At 34.8% G+C, this 24,142-nt stretch overlaps 1 pseudogene; it reads left to right on the top strand.

Moving 5' to 3' along the window:
• The first annotated feature begins 21,127 nt into the window (after positions 1–21,127).
• Positions 21,128–23,697, top strand: LOC133823626 (cardiolipin synthase (CMP-forming) / mitochondrial hydrolase fusion protein-like; annotated as a pseudogene).
• The last annotated feature ends 445 nt before the right edge of the window (positions 23,698–24,142 follow it).

Raw genomic sequence — 24,142 nt, forward strand, 5'->3', positions numbered from 1 at the left:
ATGACGAATGAGACTGTCAAAATCCAATTAAAAACCGATGAAATTCAATTACATATAATATAAATTAAAAAATATTTAATTAGTTTTATTTCTTTAAATATATTAAAAAAATAGTTATATTTCTTTTAAGACATTATTATTGACTAACTATTAATCTTCCCCTATACACTTCGAAACCTAATTAGAGAAAAAAAATGCTGAAATATGCATCTATTCTCTTCCTTCTCTCTCATTTACTATTTCAAGATTTTAGTTAGACTAAACTTGTAAGGTTGATAACTTTATGTAGTTTAAACCTAAATGAATGATGTTGTTTAGTTTTTAAGTGATTTTTTGTATGTTTGTAAGTTAATATTAAATATCAAGTTCCAACTCGATTTCAGAAAAAGAAAAAAAAAAAACCAGGATCCAACCTCGAAATCTAATTAAAAAACTGAACCAATAATCTAATTACTAATTGGATTGGATTTTGATGCTTACTTGGATTGGATAATGATTTTTAAAATTCAACATTTAATTTGAATGGATTGGATTAGTACAAAAATGTTGGATTGGATCGATGCCCACCCTATACCTAGTGGCATTCCCTCACGATTTCAAAAAGCTTTGAAGTTTTGGAGAGTGATATAGCATTGAGCCTGGTTATGTGAGACTCTACATATGGAGAAGGTACCATATACGAACATATACAACTTTAATATTACCATCCAAATCAAAATCTTTCCTCAAATTTTAGTATCTCAATCTATCAATAATGAAACATTATTTAAAATGGATAACTTTTAAGTTTTCTAAGTTATTATTATATATATTTTTTCAATGTAGCATTCGATAGATTGACATAATGAAAATAGAAGATTTTGATTCTCATTTTCCACATAGTTGAGTTGTATCCAATCAATTAAAGTATATCTCTAGATTCTATAATAAGAAAAAAGCTTTACCATATACATATATTTTGATAGGTTGGTATATATGTTTTTGCATCAACTCCTTTTATGTGATGTGAGATTAATGTTTTATTAGTCTGTTATTATTTTCTTAAAAGGAATCAAGATTTTTTTTGTCCAATTTCAGTGTCTCAATTCATATCCAATCAATAAAAATACATGTCACATTATTTAATACAATGGAAAAATTAATTTAGTATTTATTTGGTTGGAGTACGTACGAACATGAATTAAGATCCTAAAATTCGCCAGAAAATCCTGTTTCCCCTTGAGGACTTATTTGGGCATCTTTACCAATTTTAAGCATATAGCTTTAAAGTTGTGGTATTTCCAAACTGCCTTGATAATGTATGTCTGAGCTTAATTTGTGTTTATGCTATATAAGAAACCAAATGTGACAAAACATTCTTCAAAGTGAAAATGTTTACTATATATATATATATATATATATATATAATTTTATAGTATTAGGCTGATGTAGCCTTATGCATCAGAGATATTTTAAGTGTTAGGGCCCTTCCAATTAATCCACTCTCACAATCAGTGGATAAGAAATGTCAAGCAGTAGGGCGACAATCTTGAGCTTGATTGGTCAAGCTTCTATCATTACATCAAGCTAATAGGGATATGTGAGGGGAGTACGACTCTACTAGATGGCCCAGCTTCCTCGTCAACCATAGGTATAGATCGTACGCTCCATTATTGGCCGGTCAGATTGACACACACAAGATTTTAATTCTCATTTTTCCACAAGGTGGTTGATGAGTTGTATATATCTTATTCAATTTAATCACTCTATATAGTAATTAAGAAAAGTTTCAATGTTTTACTATAAATGTTTTATATATGGTTAGATCGAGTTGTGTTATCTTATCACACCAATATAATAGTTTATATATAGTTTAATTAGTCTCTCCTTTTCGTTACTATAAAAAAATGGCAACAACTGGCACTACAAGAATTGTATTATTTAATTACAATAGATAATAACACGTTTTACCAAATTACATTAAAAAAATAATTATTTTATTAATTATTTAGTAAAAAACGTTACCAAATTACATTAAAAAAAATAAACATTTTATTAATTATTTAGTAAAAGGCTTGATATTAAAAAAAAAAGAGTAAAAAGTTATAGATTATCTCTTCCATTTCTCTCTATCCTCAATTTTCGACTCTCTCAAACACTCTCTCTCGCTCTCTCTCATTTCTCCTCATCCCTGATTGTCTCTTCCATTTCTCCAATCACCCTCATGGATTTCTAGCAACCATTCCCGCGATCTCAAGCTCTCATGTAGCGTCCTAGAATTTTACTTAACTATATAGTAGTAGTAGTAGTAGCAACTGTAGAATTTTAGTTTTCGTGGATATTGGTCAAAGCCGGAATTTAATTAGAAACTTGTAGAAATAGTTATGAATTTTATAAGTTTAACCTATGATTTAGAAATATTATATTTATCATAAGGTTTGATTAATGAATATAGTCCTAAGAATATTATTTATTATAACCTAAGGTTTAGATAGAATAATTAAGAGTGTGACACTTGTCACAAGCATGTTTATTAAGGATTTAAGTATTTTTGATGAATAGTTTAATTAAAAGAAAGATTTAGAAGCTCTAGAACCTTCCATCATTTGTTAGGATCACGTTTTACTCAGTCAAAATAGTTTTTAATTAATTTCAAATTATCCTAAAATGTGAAAAAACGTATTCGAAATATCAGCGTATGCCGATATATCGCAGCTATAAGGGCCGATATATCTGTTGGGGTTTTATGCACTAATTAAAACTCAAATTCTTTGTAATCTCATTTTATTATCAATAAAAGAATAGAAATCATTTTTTGACTTGGTCAATCACTTTGCTCACATGTTTTATTTTCATGATTATTTGTTTAATATGAACTTCTATTAAATCCCGAGCATATAGCTAATCTTATTTATAGTGACGTAATCACAGTGGAATATAAATATGATTATATATTCAAAATAAGTTAGTCCTAAGATAAGTCAGTGCACTGGATTTACACTGACTTGCCAATCTACGATATGATCTACTTGCACATTACAGTGTTATGTTCTTTCCAGAACATTAGCAAAGTAGATAAGATCAGATGTATTTGTTACATCGGACAGGACCGATATTGACAGTTGATAAGATAAGTAAACATATCGCTATTATCTATTCTAGTCATATCATATAGTTGACCATAGGTCAATTCAATCTCAATTCTGAGTGGTTAGTATTCTAACTGAATGTATTATTTGAGTTCTTTGACTTGTTCGTTACCAGCTTACCCTACGGACTAGCCCATACTTACATCTTGGGAACTCGGTATTATAATTGAGTGGGAGTGTTAATCATAGATATGAACATCTATAGCTTCTGATGAAGAAGTGAAACGATGGTTTCCTTTTAGTTTGGTTCAAGGTGTTAAATGATAGAGATCTCATTTCAGTAATTAAATTAGTTTACTGAAATATCATTTACAATGAACTAAGTGTTTTAAGGATAAAATACAATGAGGGGTAAAACGGTATTTTAGTCCTATCTCATTGTAGATCGTATATAGAGGATTGAGTGACAATTATGGTTGTAACAATGGATAATTAATAGCGTATAGAACGTTCTATGAATTCAAGAGTGCAATTCCAAGTCTATAGTGGAGTCACGAGGAATTAATAAGTTAGTAAATTTATTTGTTAGATTTATGATAACTTTTTGGAGCTTGATTTCATAGGCCCATGGTCCCCATTGTACCTTGGATAAAATCATCTAGATAGTCTCAATTAATTAATTTAATTATCAATTAGAATTATCAAAGTTGACCAGGTCAATTTTGGATAGTTTCACAGAGTTGTGTAATTTTGAGAAGAAAAGAGAAATTATGGCACATTTATTAATTAAGATAAATTGGTATCTAAATTAATAAATAAATTTAAATCAAGGTTCAAATTATAAATAGTTAATTTGATAAAGTATTTAAATAATTATTTAATTAATTAAATCAATAGAAAATAATACATGCCTTTATTTTAAGTCCAATGGGCTTATAATCAAATGGGAAATTTCACGGGCCTATAGCCCATGATAATTTCGACCTAGGGCTTCAAAATAGCTGTTATTTTATTGATTTTTTAATTAAATTAAATGACCTAATTGAGTCTATAAAATGAGTGCTTAGAGAGAAGTCGAAACATAAGTTTGATAAGTCACAAGTCAGATTTTCTGATAGTTTTATATTATCTCTAAACATAAGTCATTTTCTAAGCCACTTTGTTATTTTCTCTTCTTCTCTCTATATCTATCTCATGTGTTGAGAATTGCCCACACTAGTCTAGGTGGTTCTAAGGATACATTGGAAGATCGTGAAGAAAATAGAAGATCGGTTCAGTTTCTTGATAATACTCTGCGACAGAGAGGATACAAGAGTTAGAGAAACTGAATGAATGACTCTTAATTCCGCTGCGTATACTGTAAGTATTATATTATTTGTTTCTCTTTGAATTCAATTTTAGAAACATGTTTTATGCTACCTCGTCTTAATTTGTTTAATATTAGATATACATGAAAATAAATAAAGATCTTGTATAAGCTAATCCAACAATATCGCCTATGATTGATACGAAAAACACGTTGACTTCGCACGAACGAAACCACGAACCCTTGATATCATGGTAGGGGTGATATATCGCCTACCCTAGGCGATATATCGGCTCCAGTGACCAATTTTTGAATTTCGTAGAATTCAGAACTAGAAACAACCTTGACTCATTCCCGAACGTTTTTGACCGAGTTCTGGGCATCTGTTGAACAAATAATTCAAATTTATTCATTTTTTAATCATTTATTTATTCATTGAAATGGGAGTTAGTTTCACTCCTTGAGCTCTATAAATAGGACCCTTCACTCAGCCATTTCATTCATCATTCAAGCATAGTTTAGAGCCTCCAAGCTGCTAAGATTGTTCTAGAGAGAAACACTAGGGTTTTGGGATTAAAGCTTTCAAATCTAAAGCTTTTATAAATACTTGGGAAGTAAGTTTTTGTGTGATTTTCGGTGTTCGAGGTATAGATCGCGAGGTTCTAAGCTATTCAAGGTATTCATTATCTTTAGGTTTAGTTCACTATAGTTTCTATTATTCTTTCATTTTTTTCTTCAAATCCTAACTTGCAATAGTTACTTTTGGTTAGGTGTTCAATTCCTTTGAAACATAAGGTTTTCGGTAAGTTCTTATATCGATGGTTTAGATCTTCTCTTCAACTTCATTTCTTTAGAAACTTATGGTTTCTTTCTGTTTGGTTTTAGGAGTTTCAATCCCGCTCTTGTCTCCAATATTCCGGTTTTTGGTAAGGAAAATTAGGTAGTTTGGTATTATGACTTAGTTTATGTAGTTTATGATATAGTTTATGTTTGTATGACCTAACATTTCAGGTACAATAAAGGGGTAAGTGTGTCTGGACCTAAGGTGTCCAATGATGTATAACGGACTATGTCCGGTAGGCTCGGTTGCCAAAATTTTATGACGGACCTATGTCCAGTTGTAACGCCCTAAACTCCAGGGACCGTTACGGTGTGCCTTGTAAACAGTGCTAAACTCGCTAATCGAGTCATTTTGCCAAAATCGTGTACTAAGTATGATTAGCGGTTTAGGGATTAAATTTTTTGGTTAAGATGTAACGTTTCATTAGAATGTTTATTATATACATTGGGATCCCAAAAATATAATTTAAAAGGTCTATTACAAGAAAATATTTACAACTAGCCGGTCTAAGCGGCAAAACAGGGTTTAACCCTAGCTCCTCTCCTTCAAACCTCGGCCGTGGCAGTCGAGCAACTGCATATGTACACATCATCACCTAAGCTTTCCAACTCAAGGATAGTCCATCTTTCTTTTGCCTTTGCCTGCACCACATAGCACCCGTGAGCCGAAGCCCAGCAAGAAAACTTAATATGCTCATGAACAGTTATAACATGTCATCAGATCATAAGGCACACGCCTAGCAAATATAGCCCTATTCAAGCAGGCAAATGAGTTTACATAATGTTGAGTATAACACATCAACCAATGATCATAATAATCATCTAGGGCTTTTAGCCCAAAATTAAAGAATGACAATTGTAATAGTCACTAAGGTGGGTTTATTCCCAATAGCCATGTGACGATAGGGTCACCAGGGCTCTATAGATAAGTGATCCTTTCACTAGCTTGGATAGGACAGATGTTGCGATATTTTTACTGCGCAAGTATACGCAATCGAATGAACAAGTAATAGTAGTGGAAATACAGTATCGTTCCGTCAGGGAATTGATCTAATAATTACCAATAGCAAACTTTTATTTCTATTTGACTAATGAAAATTTAATGACAATTAACAATGAACAATAAACTAGGAAAGCAAAATTTAATTAACGAAATTTAATATAAGTGAAATATTAGAGCATTCTAATTTCATCAACCTTCAATTCTATTCAATCAATAATACAACTAATATGTTTCTTTGATTTATGATTATAGCAAGTTTACTATTGACAATTCTATTATTTTTCAAGATATAAAATATTCAGTTTACCTGTGAATTCTCTACATGTCTGTGATAAATTCTACACATAAACCGCATTAAGAACAAAAGCCTAATTGCTACACAAACCAATTTGATACTTTCGTTCTAAATTGAAATCTATGTCTATTGTCTAAAGCTATTCCAATTCTCACTTTTCAGATATTGAATTAAAACCAATAATCATGCAACAGATGGCCAATCAATTACAAGCATTAATCATAAGAACAATAGATAACCATAAATTCAAAGATTCATAGAAATTGCATTAAAGATGAATAGAATATCTAGTGACTACATTAAAATACTCTAAATAAGAATTTAGTTCATAATATTAAACTTCATCACTCAATCTAAAATTCAAAAGCATAAAGAAAAACAAAAAAAATAAACGAGGATTCTTCTCTGTTTCTTTTCCTCTGCCATCAGAATGCTTCCCCTTCTATATCTTCCGATCTTCTTTTTATTCTTTTTACAAAAATCCAAAAACCTACGAATTTCCATAAAAATTTCCAAAAATACCCTCGTGTCGATATATCGCCTAAGGTGCTGCGATATATCGCCTGTTGAATGTGCTCGATAAAAACGCAATTTTCATATGTCGTTTCTACTAAGCCAAAAATTGAAACTGCTCCTTCTGCGATATATCGCCCAAGGCAGGCGATATATCGCCTGTACCGAATTTCCAAATGTTCACCAATTTTGACTACTCAAACAAATATTTATCAACATTCTCGAACAAATCAGAATTATAACGACACACTGCACAAGTTCACCAAACAGATTAAATAGAAACTTTCTCTTGAGAAAAACAACCAAATCAATCTAAAAAAGTTATAAATAAGCGTATATTTTGTACGCTTATCACACCCCCAAACTTGACTAGTTGCTTGTCCTCAAGCAAACAAAAGAAAGAACAAAGAAACAATCCAAAACTAAAAAAAAAACTATTGGATGACTTAACTTTACAGAAAAATTTAAACTTAGACTAGGGGCATAATTTTTCTCAAAAATTCCAATTCTTCTTCAATCGTTCAACCAATGCTTCAGATCATGTGACTAGAATTTCAACATATCAATAATTTCTCCAAATACTGTCATTCACGCAAATACACACTTCATTTAACAAATACCGTACAAAACATAATTTTACAAGTATCAATATTCATTCATACCACAAACCCATCAAAATTCACCATAAGCTTGCTCAATTAACTTGTCTCCACTAATATAAAATCTGTATCAAGTAGATCAAAAAGACTTTGATAGGCTCATAACATTAGGCTTAGGTAAAGGTAAATAAATAGTCATTTAGGCTCAAAATTACCATAAGCATATAAACATCAAAACCAGCCAAATTTCTCTTCACACACCAAAAATCACCCTTTTATACAATTAGAGAGAGAGATTACAACACTTTCATTATTTTATTCTTTTCTTTTTGTATCATTATTTTCTAGACTTATCACTTTTTTTTTTCAAATCACACTCCCCCAAACTTAATATTTTCTATATATATATATATATATAATCAAGGAGTGTGACAAAGTGAATTTAATTTTTTTTTTTTATAATCTCAAAAACTTCTCTCTCTCTTCTTTTTGTACAATCATACTACATTCAAATCATACCAATACCTCACTATTTTCCATTCTTCTTTCCCACAAATTATATGCTTATGATAACAAAGGAAAAGGAAAAATAGTGAAGTTAGAAAATTTAGGCTCAAATAGTATAATCAAGAACAAAAACCAAAGTTTTAGGCTCAAAAAGGGTAACTAAGGATAAATTTTTTTATGGGTTAGCTAGAAAGGCTCAAACGTTTACCAAAGAAAATTTCCTAAATCATCTCTACTGAATACTTCATTTAGCATTTCGTCTCAACAAATTAACTGAGCAAGTTCTAGCTTATTTCCATATCCACCAAACATACCAATTCCCACAATACTAATAAACTTATATAATGTAAAGCATAAATTAAATAAAATACATATAATACACAAATGACAATACTCAGATCAATTATCAACAGGTTAAGCACACAGTCTACATATCCAAAGCATCAGTCTAACAACATCACAGAAATTAGCATAATTCATCATTGAAGCCCCACCTGTCTTAGTCAATAATAGTTTCGTACAGTCATCCAACATTAAAAATAGAAATAAAAAATCAAAAGAAAAATACATAGTCCCCCAAACTTAAAATAAACTATGCCCTCACTGTTGCATGAAATCCAAAGGAACTTAACTAAAAGAAAAAATAAAATAAAAATAAAATAAAATAAATTAAAAAAACCTGACAACAGAACAGTTACTCGTCGTCATCAGAATCTGGAGGCGGTTGATATGGTTGGCGCAATTCTGGAGGACATTGTGGAAAATCATTGAATCCTGTGTAGCACGCAAATGCCCCACAAAAATCAGACATGTAGTTCGTCATGTGAAACTGACGATCTCTAATATCCGCTTGACCATGCAACAACAGTTGTTGTTGTCTCTTCAAATCTTCAATATCTTGTTGCATGGTGCTATATTGCCCAGAACTAGAGCCTTCAGTAGCTCTAGACGTGGATGGTTTTCTACCCTTTCTCTTTGGCCGAGTGGACTCAGGTTGTTCATCGGTAGGTGGCAATGACAGCAGACTCGGGTCTACAGGCTCGTGTCCCAAACCAGTGGGTCGAGGAACACCCCCATAATTCTCATCTTGATGCAACACTGATTGATGACTAATTATTGGAGATTGTTCACAGACTTCATTAATGTTCATTGGCACTCCCTGATCCTTACATAAACTGGTAATTAACGAAGCATGTCCATGACCACCAGATGTGGCCCCTCGCGCAATATAACTAATACTCTCTGCGATAAGCCTCCCAACATTGATTGACTTGCCCGAACAAATACAATATAGCAAGTATAGACGTTCAATAGTTACCTCCATTTGTTGAGTGGAAGGCATGAGAGTACTAATAACAAACCTGTTCCAAAGCCTCCCATACAGACTCAAACAGGTGGCCCTGATAGATCGCGGAGTAACCATGTCACTCCCCATTTTGTATGTAGAGCCGGGCTTAGTCATTTCCTTTAAGAGCAAATCATAATCCTTCTCATCAGCTCCTACGCGATAATCATCATCCCAAGGATCATTGAGGCCATAGAACCTGTTTATTACTTGAGGAGAATAACAAACCTTTTTACCCCGAACTAAGACTGTATGATCATCCCTCTCCACAAAAGCATTGGCATAAAATTCTCTGACCAAACTAATATTGGCTAAAAGTTTGGGCTCACACAACTGCTGCCAATTTCTATTAATAATCATTTGTGGGAGAATGCCATCCAATTCACTTGGCCGAAAGTGAGTCTCCGCAATCTCTATTTTATTTTTAACAATCCATTCCTCGAATTTGTTTTGAGCAGTGGGGTTAACAAAGGTATGAGGAATAGTGACATTGGCTCGTTGGACTGTGGACATGGTCTTCGCTTTCTTGGGAGCCATAGAGTAATTCAATCGCAAAAACACGAATAACAGTTGCTGAACACACTAACAACCCCAAATCAACTCAGAAACACCCAATAATCTCCAAAATATGGAAAAACCGTTCACTGAGTACTTTTATCGAACACTTAGTGTGCAATCGTGAAAAAGTCTCCAAAACTACTCAAACAACCCCACAATCTTTCCCAAATATATAGAATAATCTCCCAATATGATAAAAAAACAAGAAACATACACCAATCTCACAATAATTCCCAAAAATTCGTCCAATGCCCAAAAGAAAATCAAGTTCTTCAAATTTCCTTAATAGATCATCAAACACACAAAAACTCAACAATGTACCTTGAAACACTTGAAGAGGATGATGAAATTGGTCTTCAATCACAGCAAGATTCAGCCCTTTGATGCTTGATGGAGATGATGGGATGTTTGAAAGAATGATTGAATTGAGAGGAAAAATTGGAGAAAAGCGGAATATTTGAAGTGAATGTTTCGGTTATGTGAAAGGGGTCGAATTGGGGTTATTTTTGGGGGAAAATAACTGATATAAATGGAGCATGTGCTCCCCACGTGATTTTTTTTTTCAAAAAAATTCCACCAGGCGATATATCGCCTGTAAGTGGCGATATATCGCCACATGCTCTATAGCCGAACGGCGTCTCTGTTTACCATGCCGATATTTCGCCTCGACCACCCCCGATATAGCGCAGCCTCATTCCATTGTGCCGATATATCGCCATTGGTAGGCGATATATCTCTTGGGCACATGAAAAAAATTCCAACTTAAAACAAAAATCCCATCCAAATCTTTTGTCCAGGCGATATATCGCCTAAACGCAGTTCAAAATCATCTCTTTTTTTTCCATCTTTTTTTTTTGACGTTTTTCACGGTTCTATTACATTAAAATAAATAAAAATATAATGTCAAACGAAAACAAAAATGAAATGTAAACTAACTACAAATTGTTCATAAATTTTAAAACTGAAAACAACCGAAAAGTAAAAATAATGAGGTGCCTCTCAAAAGCGTTGTCGTTAACGTCATTTAGCCGGACGTTGCTATTCTTGCCTTCAAGAATCCACCAGTGTAATATTGACCTTCGTCTCAATTTCGCCTCCATAGTAATGCTTCACCCGCTGTCCATTAACTTTAAACGGCGAAGAATCACCTTGTTGAATCTCCAACGCCCCGTATGGAAAGACTTTTGTAACAATGAATGGCCCCGACCATCGAGACTTTAATTTTCCCGGAAATAACTTGAGACGGGAATTGAATAACAGCACCTTATCACCCACTTGAAAAGTCCGATTGAAAATATTATTGTCATGCCATTTCTTTGTCTTCTCTTTGTAGATTCTTGCATTCTCGTAGGAATCATGATGCAATTCATCTAGCTCATTCAGTTGAGCTAGCCTTAATGCTTTCGAAGCGACCGGATTGAAATTCAACTTCTTTAACGCCCACTGCGCCCTATGCTCCAGTTCAAATGGCAAGTGACAAGCTTTACCATATACAAGACGGTAGGGAGACGTACCAATTGGCGTTTTAAAAGCTGTCTGATAAGCCCATAACGCATCATCAAGCTTATTTGACCAATCCTTTCTATTAACTTGCACCATCTTCTCTAAAATCAGCTTAATCTCACGATTTGACACTTCCGCTTGCCCATTTGACTGCGGATGATACCCCAATGCCATCTTGTGTTTAATTCCATACTTCTCCATTAAGGAATCAAAAATCTTATTGGCGAAATGAGTCCCTTCATCACTTATAATCGCTCGAGGTGTGCCAAAACGAGAGAAAATATTCTTTTTCAGAAACTTGACTACCACTTGAGCATAATAGGGGAAGTAGCAACTGCTTCAACCCACTTACTTACATAATCCACCGCCAACAAAATATACAAATTACCAAACGACGGTGGATAGGGTCCCATAAATTCAATACCCCAAACATCAAATAATTCAACCTCTAATATATTAGTGAGAGGCATTTCATGACGTCTGGAGATATTACCTACCCTTTGACAACGATCACACCGTTTCACGTAGTCATAACTGTCTTTATACAGAGTAGGCCAATAAAATCCACATTCAAGGACCTTTGCAGCAATCCTTGCTCCCCCAAAATGTCCACCAGTAGGTGATGCATGGCAATGAAACAAGATGTCCTTCATTTCTCTTTCAGGCACACATCTTCTGATAATCAAATCCGAACATTGTTTGAATAAGAAAGGATCATCCCAGTAGTAGTGCTTCACATCATGATAAAACTTTTTCAATATCTGCCCTACAATTTCTGGTGGCACTACGTTGGCTGCCAAATAATCCACATAATCCGGAAACCATGGCACCAACTCATCTTCCACTACAAATAATTGTTCATCTGGGAAACTCTCATTAATCTCCCCTGCAGCAGGTTCTGACTTATCCCCCAACTCAAGTCTTGATAAGTGATCCGCCACCAAATTTTATGTACCCTTCTTATCCCGAACCTCCATATCAAACTCTTGTAAAAGAAGTACCCAACGAATAAGTCTGGGTTTAGCATCTTTCTTAGCAATAAGATGCCTGATTGTTGAGTGATTAGTATACACACTAACTTTGTTCCCCATCAAATAAGGCCTGAATTTATCGAATGCATATACAATGGCAAGAAGCTCTTTCTCAGTGGTGGCATAATTCAACTGAGCATCATTTAGTGTTCTGCTAGCATAATAAATAGTCCGAAATACTTTGTCAACACGCTGCCCCAGAACCGCACCCACTGCAAAATCACTTGCATCGCACATTAACTCAAATGGCTGGTCCCAATCCGGTGAAATTATAATAGGTGCTGACACAATTTTCTGCTTTAGTATCCTGAAAGCTTCAAGATACTTCTCATCAAACTCAAATGGCACCCCATTCATCAATAATGCCGAGAGTGGCTTAGAAATCCTGGAGAAGTCCTTTATAAATCTTCTGTAGAACCCCGCATGACCAAGGAAACTTCTCACCCCTTTCACTGAAACTGGAGGTGGCAAATTCTCAATAGTAGCAATCTTAGCCATATCAACCTCAATACCATTCTTAGACACCTTGTGCCCAAGTACTATGCCTTCATTTACCATGAAATGGCATTTTTCCCAATTCAAGACTAAATTCACCTCTTCACATCTTCTCAGCACAACCTCCAAATTCCTTAGACAATCATCAAAAGAAGACCCCATAACAGAGAAATCATACATAGAGATCTCAATGCTTTGTTCCACCATATCAGAGAAAATAGCCATCATACACCGTTGAAAAGTGGCTGGGGCATTGCACAGACCAAACGGCATACGACGGAATGCGAATATACCATATGGACAGGTGAAAGTCGTCTTTTCTTGATCCTCAGGAGCAATGGCTATTTGATGGTACCCTGAATAGCCATCCAGAAAACAATAATACTGGTGTCCAGCCAATCTATCTAACATCTGATCAAGGAAAGGCAGTGGAAAGTGATCTTTTCTGGTTGCTTTGTTCAGTTTAGATAATCTATGCAAATCCTCCAACCAGTTACGGTACGCGTTGGGATAAGTTCATTATTGTCATTCTTCACCACTGTAATCCCTCATTTCTTAGGGACTACCTGAACTGGACTTACCCAACTACTATATGAAATGGGATAGATCACCCCAGCATCTAACCACTTCAAGATCTCCTTCCTTACCACCTCTTTCATTGCGGGATTCAATCGACGTTGTGCTTCAATAGAGGGCTTACTGTCATCTTCCATCAAGATCTTTTGCATAACTGTGGATGGACTTATTCCCTGAATATCTGCCAACGTCCATCCAATTGCCAACTTATGGGTTCTCAACACCCTTAACAATTTTTCCATCTCCTCATTAGAAAGAGAAGAAGACACAATGATTGGTAAAGTCTCCTTCTCACCCAGAAAAGCATAGCGAAGATGTGCTGGCAATGATTTCAATTCCAGCTCTGGAGGTTTCTGAACTGATGGTAATGGTCTTTCAGGTCCTTGGCCCAAATCTTCATATTTTCAATTATAAATTGGCCCTTTAGAAGTCATCCACTGTACACACTCTTGGACCTCACTGTCTAACTCAGCATCTATATCCCTAATTGTCAAGCTCTTTTGAAGTGAATCCTCTGTAAGATTAATTTCTGCCACTGCTTTCTCTACCAGGTCAACTCTGAAACAACTATCATTTACATTTGCAAACTTTAACGCCTTAAACACATTGAATACCACTTCTTCACCCTGGACTCGAAGTGTCAATTCACCTTTCTGAACATCAATTAAAGCCTGCCCAGTAGCTAAAAATGGCCTGCCCAGAATGATAGGTACATCCATATCCTCCTCCATATCCAGAACGATAAAATCAGCAGGAAAAATAAACTTATCCACCTTCATAAGAACATCTTCAATAATTCCCCGTGGATGTTTCACTGATCGATCTGCCAGTTGTAGAGTGACGGTTGTCGGTCTTGACTCACCCAAACCCAGTCGTTTAAACACAGTTAAGGGCATCAGATTAATACTTGCCCCCAGATCACATAAAGCGTGCTTACATTCAAATTTGCCAATGGTGCAAGGTATGGTAAAGCTCCCCGGATCTCTCAACTTTTGGGGAAACTTCCTCTGCAATATCACACTACACTCTTCAGTTAGTGCCACCGTCTCATACTCCTCCATCTTCCTTTTCTTCGACAAAATCTTCTTCATAAATTTCACATAGCTGGGCATTTGCTCTAAAGCCTTAGCAAAAGGAATATTGATATGCAGCTTTTTGAATACCTCTAAAAACTTAGAAAACTGTTTATCCAGTGTAGTTTTTCTAAGCCTCTAAGGATATGGAACTTGAACTGGCTGACTATCAACAAAGGGAGGACACTTGTTTAAACCCTGGTGGTCTTCAGTAACCTCATTCGCTTTTGTATCTAATTTCTCACCCAACTCTTCATTCTGAACCACTGACTTTTGTACACTGGGCTGCTCCACTTGCTTACCATTCCTCAATGAAATTTCTTGACAGTTCTCTTTAGGATTTACCACGGTATTACTAGGCAAATTCCCTTGCTGTCTATTATTAAGCATGTTGGCCAACTGACCCACTTGTGTCTCAAGGTTTCGAATAGAGGATCTGGTCTCAGTCATGAATTGAGTCTGAGTATTAGTGAGGGTCAACAAGGCTGCTTGCAAGTCATTAGGCTTTTCAGGTTGATTTTGTGGTCTAGGCTGGTGTGACGATGAGGCTTGATTCATAGGCTGTTGTGACATGTGTTGCTGGTATGGCCCTTGAAACTGTGACTGTTGGCCCTGATTGTTTCTCCATGAGAAATTTGGGTGATTTCTCCACCCAGGATTGTAAGTATTGGAGAACGGATTTTGATAAGGCCTCTGAAAATTACCAACTGCCTGTACCAGAGCCTGATTAACTGGCATATTACTATACATGTTGGCCGATGCACACTGTTCATACAAATGAGGCCCTCCACATAATTCACACCCTGATTGCATCTGTATAGCCTGGGCTTGAGCTGAGATCTTGTTTTGTTGCAACTTCTTTGTCAATGAAGCAACCTGAACAGTTAAAGCAGTGATAGCATCTAATTCATGTACCCCAGCTACTTTTCTCTGTGAAGTGTCTCGTTCGGCAGGCCATTGATAATTGTTCATAGCCATCTCCTCTAACAATTCATATGCCTCATCAGCCCCTTTACTCATGAAAGCACCACCTGCTGCTGCATCTATTATAGTGCGAGTAGTACCGCAAAGCTCATTATAAAAATTGTGGACTAACATCCACTTCTCTATACCGTGATGAGGGCATTTCCTGAGTAGGTCTTTGAATCTTTCCCAAGCATCGTACAATGACTCTCCCTCATTCTAATAGAAGTTATTGATTTCTCCCCTCAACTTAGCAGCTTTTGCAGGAGGAAAGAAATTTGAGAGAAACTTCTGAGCTAGTTCCTCCCATGTATTGATTGAGTTGGCATGTAGAGAAATAAGCCAACTTTTTGCCCTGTCCCTTAGTGAAAAAGGGAACAATCTCAACCTTATTGCATCATCGCTCACCCCATTAAACTTAAACGTTGCACATAGCTCAAGGAAGTTCACTGTGTAAGTTAGGATCCTCATTGGGGAGACCACCAAAATGGACAGAAGTCTGGACCATTTGTATCATTGCCGGCTTAATCTGAAAGTTATTGGCAGTAACAGTCGGCGGCCTAATGCATGAGTGCACTCCTGTGACAGCGGGGAGCACATAGTCTCTTAATGCTCGCACATTTTGGTCCTGAGCGATGTGATTTTGACCATCATTATTGTTAACCCCGTCTCTTTGGTTGGCAGCCATTAATAATTCCAACCTCTTTTTCCTTCTGTTTTGTCTGCAGGATCTTTCGATTTTAGGATTAACAGGCACAAGATTTGCAGATCCTTCACGTCGCATACAAAAGATTCACCTATTAAAACAAAATGCGACAACTTGGATTAGTTCAAATAATAAAAACAGCCAAATTAGAATAAAAATTAACTATTTTGATATTAATAGAATATCAATTCCCCAGCAACGGCGCCAAAAACTTGTTGCAATATTTTTACTGCGCAAGTATAGGCAATCGAATGAACAAGTAATAGTAGTGGAAATACAGTATCGTTCCGTCAGGGAATTGATCTAATAATTACCAATAGCAAACTTTTATTTCTATTTGACTAATGAAAATTTAATGACAATTAACAATGAACAATAAACTAGGAAAGCAAAATTTAATTAACGAAATTTAATATAAGCGAAATATTAGAGCATTCTAATTTCATCAACCTTCAATTCTATTCAATCAATAATACAACTAATATGTTTCTTTGATCTATGATTATAGCAAGTTTACTATTGACAATTCTATTCTTTTTCAAGATATAAAATATTCAGTTTACCTGTGAATTTTCTACATGTCTGTGATAAATTCTACACATAAACCGCATTAAGAACAAAAACCTAATTGCTACACAAACCAATTTGATACTTTCATTCTAAATTGAAATCTATGTCTATTGTTTAAAGCTATTCCAATTCTCATTTTTCAGATATTGAATTAAAACCAATAATCATGCAACAGATGGCCAATCAATTACAAGCATTAATCATAAGAACAATAGATAACCATAAATTCAAAGATTCATAGAAATTGCATTAAAGATGAATAGAATATCTAGTGACTACATTAAAATACTCTAAATAAGAATTTAGTTCATAATATTAAACTTCATCACACAATCTAAAATTCAAAAGCATAAAGAAAAACAAACAAAATAAACGTGGATTCTTCTCTGTTTCTTTTCCTCTGCCGTCAGAATGCTTCCCCTTCTATATCTTCCGATCTTCTTTTTATTCTTTTTACAAAAATCCAAAAACCTACGAATTTCCATAAAAATTTCCAAAAATACCCTTGTGCCGATATATCGCCTAAGGTGCTGCGATATATCGCCTGTTGAATGTGCTCGATAAAAACGCAATTTTCTGATGTCGTTTCTGCTAAGCCAAAAATTGAAACTGCTCCTTCTGCGATATATCGCCCAAGGCAGGCGATATATCGCCTATACCGAATTTCCAAATGTTCACCAATTTTGATTACTTAAACAAATATTTATCAACATTCTCGAACAAATCAGAATTATAACGACACACTGCACAAGTTCACCAAACAGATTAAATAGAAAATTTCTCTTGAGAAAAACAACCAAATCAATCTGAAAAGGTTATAAATAAGTGTATATTTTGTACGCTTATCACCCAAAATTAAAGAGTGACAATTGTAATAGTCACTAAGGTGTGTTTATTCCCAATAGCCATGTGGCGATAGGGTCACCAGGGCTCTATAGATAAGTGATCCTTTCACTAGCTTGGATAGGACAGATATTTGGTGAAATAGTCACCAGCATAAACCTATCGAGTAAATAAGTGATCCTTTCACTAGCTTAGTTAGGATAGGTGCATGATGACTAGTCACCAACATAACCTTCCTCATGACCATAGAGTCATAACCCTAGAACATCGTTCCCTAGCCACGTGACAAGCAGTCATCTAGGCCTTGGCTCTGAGTAACTAGCTTAGACTAGTCAAGCGCTTATAAGTTTCATCGACCTTAGGGTCGGTCCAGTATTAATGCCATAGAGTCATTCAACACTGATATCGATTAGATCTAATCTTCATTCGGCCCTGCGTCCAGGACGCTTATGCTGTTTCCGACTCTTAGGTCAGTATCCCTGACTAGTCAGTACCATAAACAAGTAAGCAATGCCACCAAACACATATCATATATCCAATATTCGAATACAGGGCATTCAGCATGCTTACTTAACAATTACTAGCATAATTAGGACCATGCATAAACACAGAGACTCAAGCTCTGAGCATTCTCATATTCAATAATCATAGCATGCCCTAATCACATGTTTCTCGTGCAACATATGCATCACATTTAATCACTTGACATGCCTCAACAATAACCATGCATGTCACATTTCCAACATGCATCAAGAATAACCATGCATGTCACATATACACAGGGTGCAGTTTTCTTACCTCAGATTCGAGCTAGAATGAATAAAAGAACGACCCTTGAGAACGATCAACTTTTAGTCCTTTAGCGGTCACCTAGCCATAACCAAATACAGGACATCATCAATAAAAATGATCAACATAAGTTTCCAGACCAATATCTAGCCTCCGAGACATCAATCCAAACTAATCCAAGTAGTAGGAACAATCCCGAGGCCTAAAACAATGTTCCCGGGGCCTAAACACACAAACAGGCTCAAACCTGCCCAAGGGCTGTGGCCCTGGCACCTTGTGCCGCGGCCCCCAGCCATTCCTGAAGCAAGGGCCGCGACACCCTATACATAGGGCCGCGGCACCCAGCAAGCACAATCTCAGACACCTGCTTCTTCGAGCTAGGGACGCGACACTCCAAGAACAAGGCTGCGACCCCCAACCCAAAACATGCCCAAACTTGTTTTTCTTCATTTCAAACCCTCCAAAAACATACCTAAACACTTTTAAATCATCAAATTAAAGTTCCCAAGCTTCCCAATGGTCCAAAACCATCAAAACCCAAGGCTCAATCAAACCAAAAACTCAACGATTCACAAAATCCAATTCAAAGCTTAAAAACTCTAAAATCTCAAAACTTAAACTTAGATTACCTTCGATTAGGTTGTTTTCCGTCGAATCCTTCTATTAAGAAGCTTTTAATATTTCCTAGGATCGCTATGCCTCGATCCTCGCTTGATTCTGACTCCTAGAACTCGAGATTTCTTCAAAAAAGCTTCGAACGGTAAAATGAGCTAACGAAGGAGAGAGGAAATGTTTTCTAACGTACGTTCTATCTCACAAGCTACTTCAAGCTTAAGTAACCTCAAATAAAACCTAATGCTCGGGGTCCCAAAAACACCCCTGGGGACATTATAGTCAAAACTTCCATAATTTCCTCCTGACCTCAATTACTCCCAATTTATCATCAAATAACATCCTCATAACTCAATATCCCAATAAAAGACCCCCGTTATGACAAAATCGCAAATTCATAATATAAGACCGTCTTATTCCGAATAGCTCGAATATATCTCCATAATAATAGAATCTCATTCACAAATTTCAATATGCACCCAAATATACAAATATGCCCTCAATGGGCTAAATTACCAAAACACCCTAATAATCAAATGTGGACCCACATGCATGCATATAACATCATATTATAATATAATTCACATAAACATGCATATAATCATTAAATATCATAATAAATCAATTATGGCCCTCCCGGCCTCCTAATCAAGGTCCTAAACCTTGTTAGGAAATTTGGGGCATTACACCGGTATATGACGGACTTTGGTCCGGGGCTTAATTGCCACCCCTGTAGAAACACTTATCTTTTTATTATATCTGATTTCTTATTATAGTTATGATTATGACCTATGGCCTATGACCTATAGTTATGACTTATGACCTATGATCTATGACTTATGACCTATGACTTAGAGTATGATTTATGATTTATGACTTAGACTATGATTTAGAATTATGACTTAAGCTATGATATGACCTAGAGTTTTGTGTTTGTATGACTCTTGTGAATTTATGTTATGTTTGATTATATGACTAACTCTTGTTTGTATTTTCCTTACTGGGCTTAGAAGCTCACCCCTTATGATGTTGTTATTTCAAGAAATTAAGGATAGAAAGGCCGGTGGCGAGTGGGACCTAAGAGCTTCGTGATGTATTCGTGGGGGCCATATAGACGAGGAAGATCAAGCGGGACTATTTATTTATTTTTATCAAAGAATGTTTTATTTTAAATTTTTATTTCAATGTTGCTCATTTTTATGTTAAATGCAATTATTTTATTTTTGTAAAATCATGGATCCATGTAATTATTTTCAAGTTTTTATTCAATAAAAGAGTAATATTTATGAATTATGACTCAACGCTGTGTTCTCGGTAATTTATGAGAAATTAGGGCGTTACATCTCATCTGCAAGGCACTTCTGCATCTTCATTTTTCAATCTTCATCCATCTTTTCCCCTGATTATAAACATAATCCTCACTCTAGGTTTTTACTTCAATTTTTTTTTTGGTTTTTTCATCATTGGTTTAATGATTCATCAATTATTTTCTCTTTGTTTAGATCGGGTGTGTTTTATGATAAAAAGAAATATTTATATATAGGCTAAACTCATATATATATATATACATATATATATATATAGAGAGAGGGAAATAATGAATGTTAGGCCAGATATATCTATAAGTTTTTTAGTTTTGCTCTCTTATGATGGTCTTGCTTGTTGTTTTGAAGTACATATTACTAAGCTTTAAATAATACATTAAAGGTGGTTGACAGAATGCTTCAGTGAGATATATGAGTAATTGCTTATAAATGAGTAAATGAGATTCTTGGCCCTAAATCATTTCTCAACTTGGCTATGTATGCTTCTTAATTTGGCCCTGAATTGTGAGATATATGCACTTGTTTTGTTAAAAATGATGTTTAAATACATGGTCTATTTACGATTTCCCTATGTCATGTTTGGTCTGTAGTGTGGTTTCCGAAAACAATGGAACCCTATGTCGTTATCATTTGTGAAATTCTTATATATCAGCATAATGAAAGAGGACTTTATGCAGTACTTCATAAAAAATATTATGCACTAATACTCCAACTGTTAATCTTCAGGTCTTTTTACCTGGTATCTTATAATGAATACTTGGTTGATTTACATTTGTGCTGTAATATCTATCACTTTTTTCTGGTTATTTAAAATTCCCTAGCAAGGTTTAAAGGATCGTTGTTATTAATTAACTTGAAACTTTCAATCAGATCTTTATATGCAATTGATCTTAACTTTTGGGATTATTTTTGTATCAAATTAAGTGTATTTCCAACTGTTTCATCAATTTATCAGATATGAGAATGAACTCATTGTTGCTGCCAGGAAAGGAGAACTTGCTCTTGTGATGTCGGAGTATGGTTTCAAGTAAGTTCTTAGGTATTATAATGTACTATTTCCTTTTGTGACGTCTTGATCTTGGGTGTTGTCTCTTGATCTTCAAGAATCAGAGTATAGCTAAATCTGTTCTCTTTGGAAAAAAAGTTCTCTCACTAGATGAGTATGCATCGTATTTCAAGGACATCGATCATGTATCTCAGTACAAGATCTGGACCACTTGATCGAATCAGCACAAAGATACAATGTTTTATATGACAGGCTTGAGGCAGCATTTGTTGTCAGTGATCCAGTAGATTTGGGCCAAGACATTCAGGTCATTTCATTTTATTCATGAGAATCAATGTGGAATTACAGTGATTTCATTAAAAAAAAATTATATTTCTAAAACCTGTAGAACTAGACTATAATTAATTACATTGTCATATACGTAAACATAATTATTAAGTAAAGAGATAAAAACATATCCTAATTTTCACAAAAAAAAAAAAAAAATTGACTGCTACTCCTGACCTAAGGCTGCATTCACGTTTGTCAAGTCTAGCTTATAGAAAAGGGTAGGTAACCATTTTGTAACCTGTGTTTTTGCAAAGTATCATTTTTGTACCCTCTGTTTTCAATAATGCTCATATGGTACCCTGTATTTTAAAATCGTACATATTTTGTACCCTAAACTCAAATTTAATTAATAAAATTTTACCAATTTAATCAAACTGTTGTCAATTATGTAAGTTCCAAATTTAAATTTAGTTACTTAATTACATATAACTGATGACAGTTTGATCATATTGACAAAATTTTATCTATCAAATCTTAGTCTAGGGTATCAAATATGTATAATTTAAAAATACAGTGTACCATATAAGCATTATTGAAAACAGAGGGTACCAAAATGATACTTTGCAAAAACATAGGGTACCAAATGAGTAAATTCCCTATAGAAAACTATGGCATTCTTGTTGAGTCTAATTGAACAACATTAATCAACGAGGAGGAAACCACTCCTTTAGTTCCAACCTTTAGATTCCTTATTAAGCATTATTATCTTTGACGTTTCAAAAATTAAGTACGATCCTTTTCATTTCTTTAAAACTCTACTGGATGTATTGATATAGGTGCTCTGTGATATTTTAACATCTGAAGGGCTTCCTGGAGGAGATAATGGGCATCAACCTCCTTTATATTTTGCCGCAGATGATCTTGAATATCAGGTTGGTTTTAATGTAGTTTTAATTGGTCCATGTAAGGAAGAATCCAAATGGTTTATGATTGTGAGAGCTTTCTTCATCTGTTGAATTTTCCTTTGTACATGATTTTAATATTTATAAAATAAAATACAGGCTGCATTTCCTTCTGAGCGGCTTGGAATGGGTGCTTTCAGAATTTCCCTAGAAAGTGTCTTTAACAAGTAAGTCTTGCTTAGCATACCCATTTCAGAAGTATAGAAATACTTAGTGACTTTACATGACTAAACCATAGATATCTGATGTAATCTAGCCAGTCACACTCACATTCATTTTGACAAAATCAAGTTGTTGAAATACCACTTATAATCCATTCATTTGAAAACTCAAGTAATAGATAAGGTTTTAAAACTGTAGTAAAAAAATTCTAACTGGGATGCATAAATTGTACCGCATTCTGCCACATGGTACATGAGACACTAATAATTGACCTTGCGGTGTATCCTGTCTTTCAACACTCATGTAGCTTTGCCGTGCAGAATTCACCATAATACCTTGGAATATGTATCTTTCGAGAAACCAAATCCTTTTGTATTCAAGAATGCTGAAGCCATGTTAAGACAGCTTCAGCCATCTAATCAAGATGTTCATCTCCTATATAATGGAGACTCTGGATCACCACCCTTCAAAACCCTTTACATGATTGGCGATAACCCTTTTGCTGATGTCAAAGGTGCATAATAGGTTTGTATTCTCTAACACCTCAAGATTTGCAGACCTTTCTTGCAATCAACTTTCATTATACTTCTATTGTAATTACTGTTATTTTTGTTATTGGCTAAGAGTTCAGATATATCCTTTGAATCACAGGTAGCACATCCTTGGTTTTCTATCTTGATGAGGACATGCATTTTTAAGGGGAAAGATAATCATTATGAGGTTCCAGCTAATCTAGTATGTAAGCTTTGCAACCTTCAACATGCACTTCAAATTTGAAGTGCATTGTCATTCTTTTATTGTTTATTTTTTAATATGAAAGTGATCAATCTTCTACAAGGGCCCTAAATATATTTCTATATAGCATTTCACATAAAAAATATATTGTAGGGCTAGTAATCTTAGCAATTGCATTCAATACATGCCGGTCAATTTTGTGCATTCAAATTTTTTATGTGTTTCTTATGTTTATATCAAAATGACCGATAATATGAACATATCTATTAATATGAGGGAATTTTTCACAGAAAATTGTATTTGATTCATTTATGACGTTAATCCTTATATTTAAAAAAAAAATCAAAAGAAACCTTGGACTTTTAAGTTCTGTTATGAAATTTTTTGAATTTATAGGGTCGGAATAGGGTCTTTACAGGGTGGGGAGTCGGGATATTGTTTTTATAGGGTCAGGAAAGGGAAAAGGTCTTTATAGGATCGGGGATCG

The sequence above is a fragment of the Humulus lupulus genome, chromosome 3 (genome assembly GCF_963169125.1).
Source record: "Humulus lupulus chromosome 3, drHumLupu1.1, whole genome shotgun sequence".
NCBI classification, from domain to species: domain Eukaryota; kingdom Viridiplantae; phylum Streptophyta; class Magnoliopsida; order Rosales; family Cannabaceae; genus Humulus; species Humulus lupulus.